Source organism: Vanellus vanellus (genome assembly GCF_965231255.1).
Source record: "Vanellus vanellus genome assembly, chromosome: 26".
In the NCBI taxonomy this organism is placed as follows: domain Eukaryota; kingdom Metazoa; phylum Chordata; class Aves; order Charadriiformes; family Charadriidae; genus Vanellus; species Vanellus vanellus.
The window spans coordinates 5,814,831-5,821,388 of NC_138931.1; the positions used below are offsets into that span (position 1 = coordinate 5,814,831).

The 6,558-nt window shown below is 49.8% G+C and overlaps 1 protein-coding gene across 1 annotated transcript in view; it reads right to left on the minus strand.

Moving 5' to 3' along the window:
- The window catches only part of AAK1 (AP2 associated kinase 1), an 81,525-nt gene extending 81,403 nt beyond the window's left edge, over positions 1–122 (minus strand). Inside the window, exon 1 of the mRNA XM_082495831.1 lies at positions 8–122. The gene's annotated coding sequence lies outside the window, so the exon portion shown is untranslated. The remainder of the gene's footprint in view (positions 1–7) is intronic.
- Positions 123–6,558: the final 6,436 nt, after the last annotated feature.

Here is a 6,558-nt window from a genome sequence, read left to right on the forward strand (position 1 = left end):
CCGGTACCTCTCTGCGGGCAGGGGGTGCCTCCATACACCCCGCAGCGGCACCCGGGGCCGGCCGGCCTGCCGCAGCCCCAGCAGGCTGCACCGCGGCGGGTCACGGCGGGGGCCGCCTGCCGGTAGGGCCCGGGGCCCGCATCGCTGCCTGGCGGAGCTCCCGGCGGCCACCGAGCCCGTCAGGGACCGACCCCGCCGCCGCCGCCGCCCCCCGCCGGCCCCATCCGACCAGGAAATGGGCTGTCACAGGAAGTCCCGGTTGCCGGCGGGAGCGCCGCCCCCGCCAGCCCGGAGGGCTCCGGCCGGGCCCCGCCGCCCCAGGATGGCCCCACACACCGCCAGCGGGGAGCGCGGCCGGCACCCCCCACCCCACAGCGCGGCGGAGGAGGCGAACGCGCTTTGGCGGCGGCGGCGGCGGGGGGGGAATAGGTGGAATGGCGGCAGCCGGCCCCGCCGCGGGGCACTCTGGGAGCGGTAGTTCCCCCGCGCCAAGCGGTGGGAGCCGCATCGCCGCAGCGGAGACTACAACTCCCGGCATGCAGCGCGGCTCCGCCCGGGGGCGGGGGGCGCGAGGAGGGGGCGCTGTTTCGGCGGGGCCGTGAGGGAGCTGTGGAGAGGGACCCCGGTGCGGAGGGTTCCCCTCAGCCCGTTTATGACGTTTGTTTTCGAAATCGTGCGCTTAAACTTGACATTTTCCTGTCACAAGCCCCTCCCTCTCTGACATCTTGGGCTTGAGCTGAAGTACGAGGCTTGTCTTCACACAGGCCCCACCAGCGCCTGGCTCAAGAGCTTCAAACAAAACTAAAAATAAACTAGAGATGTCGCCAGCCCTCAAGATTCGTTGAATGCTTTAAATGTAACGGCTGATATTGTAAAGCCTGCACCTTAGATTTACTATTAAATTATATCTTCCTCCTCCTCCCACACCAGCTCCTCACAGCTTGCAGCGAGGTGCCCATAAGCAGCAATACAGCTCATCCAAAGAGCCCAAAGCCCTTGGGTCCGGCTACAAGGAAGTTTAATTTAGCTAAAATCTCATGAAATTTCCTTTCAATGAACTTTGGGTTCCTTCCAGCTTTTTTCTTTTCTTTTTTTTTCCCTCAGAAATCAGGAGATTTTTCCAGCCTACGGCATCTGCAGCAGCCGGCTCCTCTCCTTTCCACATGCCTTAACGGGGAAGGCCAGAGCTGGGATTTCAAACAGCAGAGGGAAACATTAAAATGGCAAAAAATTTGGTTTTCCCAGCCTGCTGTCCCTCCCTTTCTGTTTCCCAGAAAACAGAACCGCGAGAAGCCTGTGGCTGCCAGAGTAATGCTGCCATGACAGCACCGTGCTCCTTCCCCCCTCCGACTGGGGCAGGATTTTCCCCATGACTATTATTTCCTGTATTATGGTAATAACTACAGCCATCCCGCTGACAGGCTCCTGTTCTGAGCGGATAGGCTAGCCAGGCCCTGGTTTACTGTGGGACAGCAAAAAAATATTTACATTTTGCACAGCCCTTTTCCTTTTTCCCACATCGCTACCTTGCTCGACTGGGCTGGCTTTTGGGTACGAGCTCCCAGCAATACCAACAAGACTGGATCAGCATGTTGTAAACAGACCTAATTATTATTTTCCCCCTGCAATGTTTGAAGACTTTTAAGATACATACGGATCTCAGAACAGGCAAGTATAATTGCTGGTGATATTTAGCATGTTGGATATACAGATCTAAAATGGCGTCACTGTACAGTTGCTTTTCTGCTCAGCCCACTGTGCCTCTTTGTTATGGTTAATGCTACACCTCTTCCATCATCCTTGTTCTCAGCAGTTTTTGTAGGTGAGGGTCTACAAGCCCACCTCGCAGACCTCAATGTCCTCCTTGACCACGGTTTGTAGGGTGCTGCAGAGCAGCTCCTACCTGCACCTTATTACCAAGTGTCACGTACAAGACACCCTAAGTCCGCACGGCTACAACTGCCATCATTTCAGCCAGTCAGCTAACACAAGGGTGAAAGCGGTCCTTTTTCATTTAACAGGCTTTCGTCTTCATTAGACCTTGCTCAGCTGTGGTTTGGGGCTATGTGATGAGTTGCCAACGGTCAATACAGAAGGCTGACTTCCCTTCAGATTAAATATGAACAGGGTAAAGTCTCCTTTCCTTCTATCCGTTTATTGTGACCTTCCAGTATCTGAAGGGGGCCTACAAGAAGGCAGGAGAGGGACTTTTTACAAAGGCATGTAGTGATAGGACAAGGGGGAGTGGATTCAAAAGGGAAGAGGGGGGATTTAGATTAGCTATTAGGAAGAAATTGTAGACTGTGAGGGTGCTGAGCCCCTGGCGCAGGCTGCCCTGAGAAGCTGTGGCTGCCCCATCCCTGGAGGTGTTCAAGGCCAGGTTGGACGGGGCTGGGAGCAACCTGGGCTGGGGGGAGGTGTCCCTGCTCAGGGCAGGGGGGCTGGAACCAGATGATCTTTAAGGTCCCCTCCAACCTAAACCCTTCTATGATTATTATTTTTTTAATTACTCTAGCTTGTGAAGCATCCCCAGGCATCTATTAAGACTGAGGTAAAACACCCAGTGTGAAAAGACAGTCCTATAATCAGTGATTTCTGGGGACTCTGCAGAACTGAACAATTTCCAAGGAAATTGGGCAACTCTGTACAGTACAGGGAAATGACTCATTTCCAACTAAAGAAGATAAAGCCTACTGCCGTGCAGAGAGCTTGCAGATGCACTGCTGAACATCCTAACTAGGCACTCAGAAGTACTACTTTTTTTTTTTTTTAAATGTACCTGGGAGTGCTGAGGTATAATGCAGACGAGCGTCAGACCCACGTACAACTACAGAGCCCTGATGTTCTGGCCACAGGCACACAAACTCTGTTGGTGACCATTTCGGGGAGCAAAAGCCCAGCAGAAGCCGATCCTGGGTTGCAGATGCTGATGATATTCTTTATTCCAGAAGGCACGAGGCTCGGCTACACTGCTGCAATCCCAGTGACCTTCATAGGGATCAGAGAGAACTGAGCCTCAAAGCTTTAAGTGAAAAAGCTAATCAGTGATTGCCAGCAGAGACATGCTCTAGTGCTTCCCCTGTGTTAGCCTGAAGCAACTCCAGGGTGCTCACAGATTTGTCCCACTGCAGAGAGAAACCTCAGTATGACTAATAGTGTCAATCCTAAACACCAATTTTTAGCTGTTAAAATCCCGTGACGCTGGTTTTAAAATATTCGAGTCCTGACGATGTGGTCAGCAGAGCTGTTTGCTTGCCTGCATATTGTCTCCCTCATCCCTGGCTCCTCTATACTGCTAAGAAAACGCATTCAAATCCCCAGGAAGAAGCACATTAATACAGCCGCATCCCTCTTGATCAAACTTTCCAGACAGCTCAGCATTTTCTAAATAAAAACATACGTTTGGAAAGGTTTCATGCGAGTAACCTAAAAGCGAGGGCACACTGTCCTCTTCTGGGCATTGCGAGAAGTGGCAACAAGGTAGAAAAGAGCCTGCACAGCTTTCTGTGCCGGGTCACACGTAATTACCCAGGGGCAACAAGGTAATGGCCACATTTTCCTGTATTCCCTGCATAACAATTAAGTCTTCTCATCCAGTTATTTTTATCTTGATAAGGATGTTCCCTTAACCACAGACATTTACTGCAGAAACTTTTGGCAAGCTTCTCGCCAGCTAAAGGGTGCTGAGCTACTATTCTATCCGTTGCTATTTCTGCCTGTGTTTTCTGGAATCCGAGGATTTCTTTTAAAGTACATAAGAGCAGCCCACAAACACTACTAATATGACCAGAAAAGCCATCCCTTTTCTTTAGCATCCCCAAGAAAAGGTCAGCTCTCAAGCATACTATCATCTAGCTTGCAATTTGTTGAGGTTTAGAGTTCAGCAGAGGAACAAAAAGAAGACTTCCAAATTCATATCTATATTTTACCTGTTTAAAAAGTAAAAGTTTCCACCTCTTATGTGTTCTTGTTTGCCATTGTAAGACGTACTCACCAGTTCCAGCAATGGCTACACTTCCTGCAGCTAGAAGCCAACATCTTCCATCAATGGTTATGGCACTGATGGCCTATATAGCGCGTAGACGCACATGGAAATAAGTGAGCTGATTGAGATCATGTTTGATGCAATACTGCACAGCATGGATTGATGCTGCACACATCAATAGGATTGACCACCAAGTCATGTTTCTCAAGGAGCATGGCTTTGGACTACGAATACATGCTATTGTTTAAAGCAGGTGTCTTTGCCTTAAGAGAATGTTGCAGACTGGGTTCTCACTGGGAAGGGATTTATCAGCTGTGTTTCAGGTGTCAGGGTCCTGAGTGACCCAAACAGTCCCACCTGGGTCTCTACCCAGCACCCTTTGCTCACGGACCATGACCTCCATTTAAGCACAGGCCTGGGAGACTCACAGGTTTTCTAAGGCAGTTGTAGGGTGGTCCTGGCTGTGGTCCTGTCTTCTGCCTTTGCTGGCTGAGCTCTGGACTTGTGTTGTAAGTACTGCAGTTTCCTGGTGTTTCTAGCTTGGTCTCCTGGGTAGGCTGTGGACTTGTCTGCCCTGCTTTGTCTCCTGATGGCTGGGTGGTTGAGGAAGCTGGCTCCTGCCCCTGATTCTAGGGGTATGGCAGGACTGAGTCTTGCTTGTATGCTTACCTGCAGTGCTGTTGGTATCCTTTGCTCCTGGCTTGTCTTCTCTTGTGCAGCAGCCCTGCTTTTTTTACTTTTTAGCACTAGATACTTCATAGAATGGTTAGAGTCAGAAGGGAATATCTTGATCCAACCCCCCTGCCCTGGGCAGGGACACCTCCCACCAGCCCAGGTTGCTCCCAGCCCCGTCCAACCTGGCCTTGAACACCTCCAGGGATGGGGCAGCCACAGCTTCTCTGAGCAACTTGAGCCAGTGTCTCACCACTCTCACAGGGAAGAATTTCCTCCTAATATCTCATCTAAATCTCTTCCAGTTTAAAACTGTTCCCCTTCATCCTATTGCTCCACTCCCTGATCAGGAGTCCTCACCCATGTTAAGATGCTTAATGTGTTTTCCCTGCTCTGCATACTGCCTCAGCCAGTGAGTTTCTGTCATATTTCCATGAAGGCATGAATACATGTGTGCCTTAGAAGTTCCCCTTAGCTGGGCAGTTGTCGCCCTGTTTCCAGACCCTAGAGCTAAGTTCTAGCCAAATTACAGAGCAGCTAAGTAAGATAAAGCTACACAGAGGCAGATATTAATTAAGAAGAAAAAAATGAAAGCTACTCATTTCCTCTTCAGAACTATATGTATGCTAATTGAAGTAAACATTCATTAAGCCCATTAAATGAAATTTAGGTTTGATAATGCATTTAAGGCTGCTGGAAGCAATGGTGTAGCAGTTCATAGCCTGCAGCTCGTGGGAAGGTTTAGATTGTACCACAAATAACATACAGCTTCCGTGGGGGCATTGGGAGTTTCCCTGCCTGAATGTCTCTCTGTGGAGCTGGCAAATGCCCTAAGGCCTGGGGCTTAAATTATATCAATTAGTCTTGATAGTGGGGGTTTGTTTGAGACAAAGTTATTATATTTGTACAAACTGTAATGTGGTCTAGCCCATCTCTTGTCTTAAACGGCAACAGGCTGTACCATGATGAGCGGCATAATTCTGATTGCATTGCATCCACAGTAGGTGATGTCTTCCCAGCAGGTAAAGGGAATGGCTTATGGAGGCCAGGCAACCCTGGCTCATGTGGACTCCCATGCGTCTTCTGCTGCAGATTGTACCTTAGGCTCTGCTGGGGATGTTAAAGCAGACCTGTTCAGTTTGAACAGCAGGAGGTGAGACAACACAAGCAACACAGATCAAGAGCAAAGGACAACTTGTATGATGGCATGGGGTTCTTTTGAAGGTAAAAATGTCACCTCACAAGTGCCTAACCCCACCATAGAGGTGCTTGCTGACTCCAGTCCTCTTTGGGATGGCATTCATTAGCACAGGCGGCCGACAAAGCTGTCAACCAACCAATGGCCCAGGACTGTTTGCCTTCCCTGTGGTTTATAGCTTTAGTTAATAAAAGAAAACAGTAGACTGGGCTCATGGCCAAGTGCAGCCTTAAGTTTCTCTGTAAGAGAAAGGCAGAGTGTGTGGGTATTTCTGAGACTGTCAACACAGCATATGCCATGGGCCAGCAGCATGGAAAGCACTGGGTGCGGTAGCACCCGAGACACTGTTATAGTAGTCACTGTTATAAATTGTAATAGCATCTAGGATCTCCTCTTGCGTGCCTGCCTGCAGGACACGCAAGCATCCCTGTCTTAAAATTCTTGCAATTGAAGCACACTTGAAATGGGGAGTTTGGCTCCTGGCTTTTTCATACAGCTGCTCGTTGCTGTTTCCCCTTATAGCTTATTTTCTAAGGCATGTAGACCACCATGTCTAAGTAGTCTCTTGTTTTAAAGGTTAGAGGGATTTTCTCAAATCAGTTCTGCTCCCCTGTGCCTTCTTGGCCTTATGTGACATGTACATTTATGCAATCGGCCCGGGTCTCTCCAGAGAGCCTTTGACTCGCAGGGCAGTACTGGTATG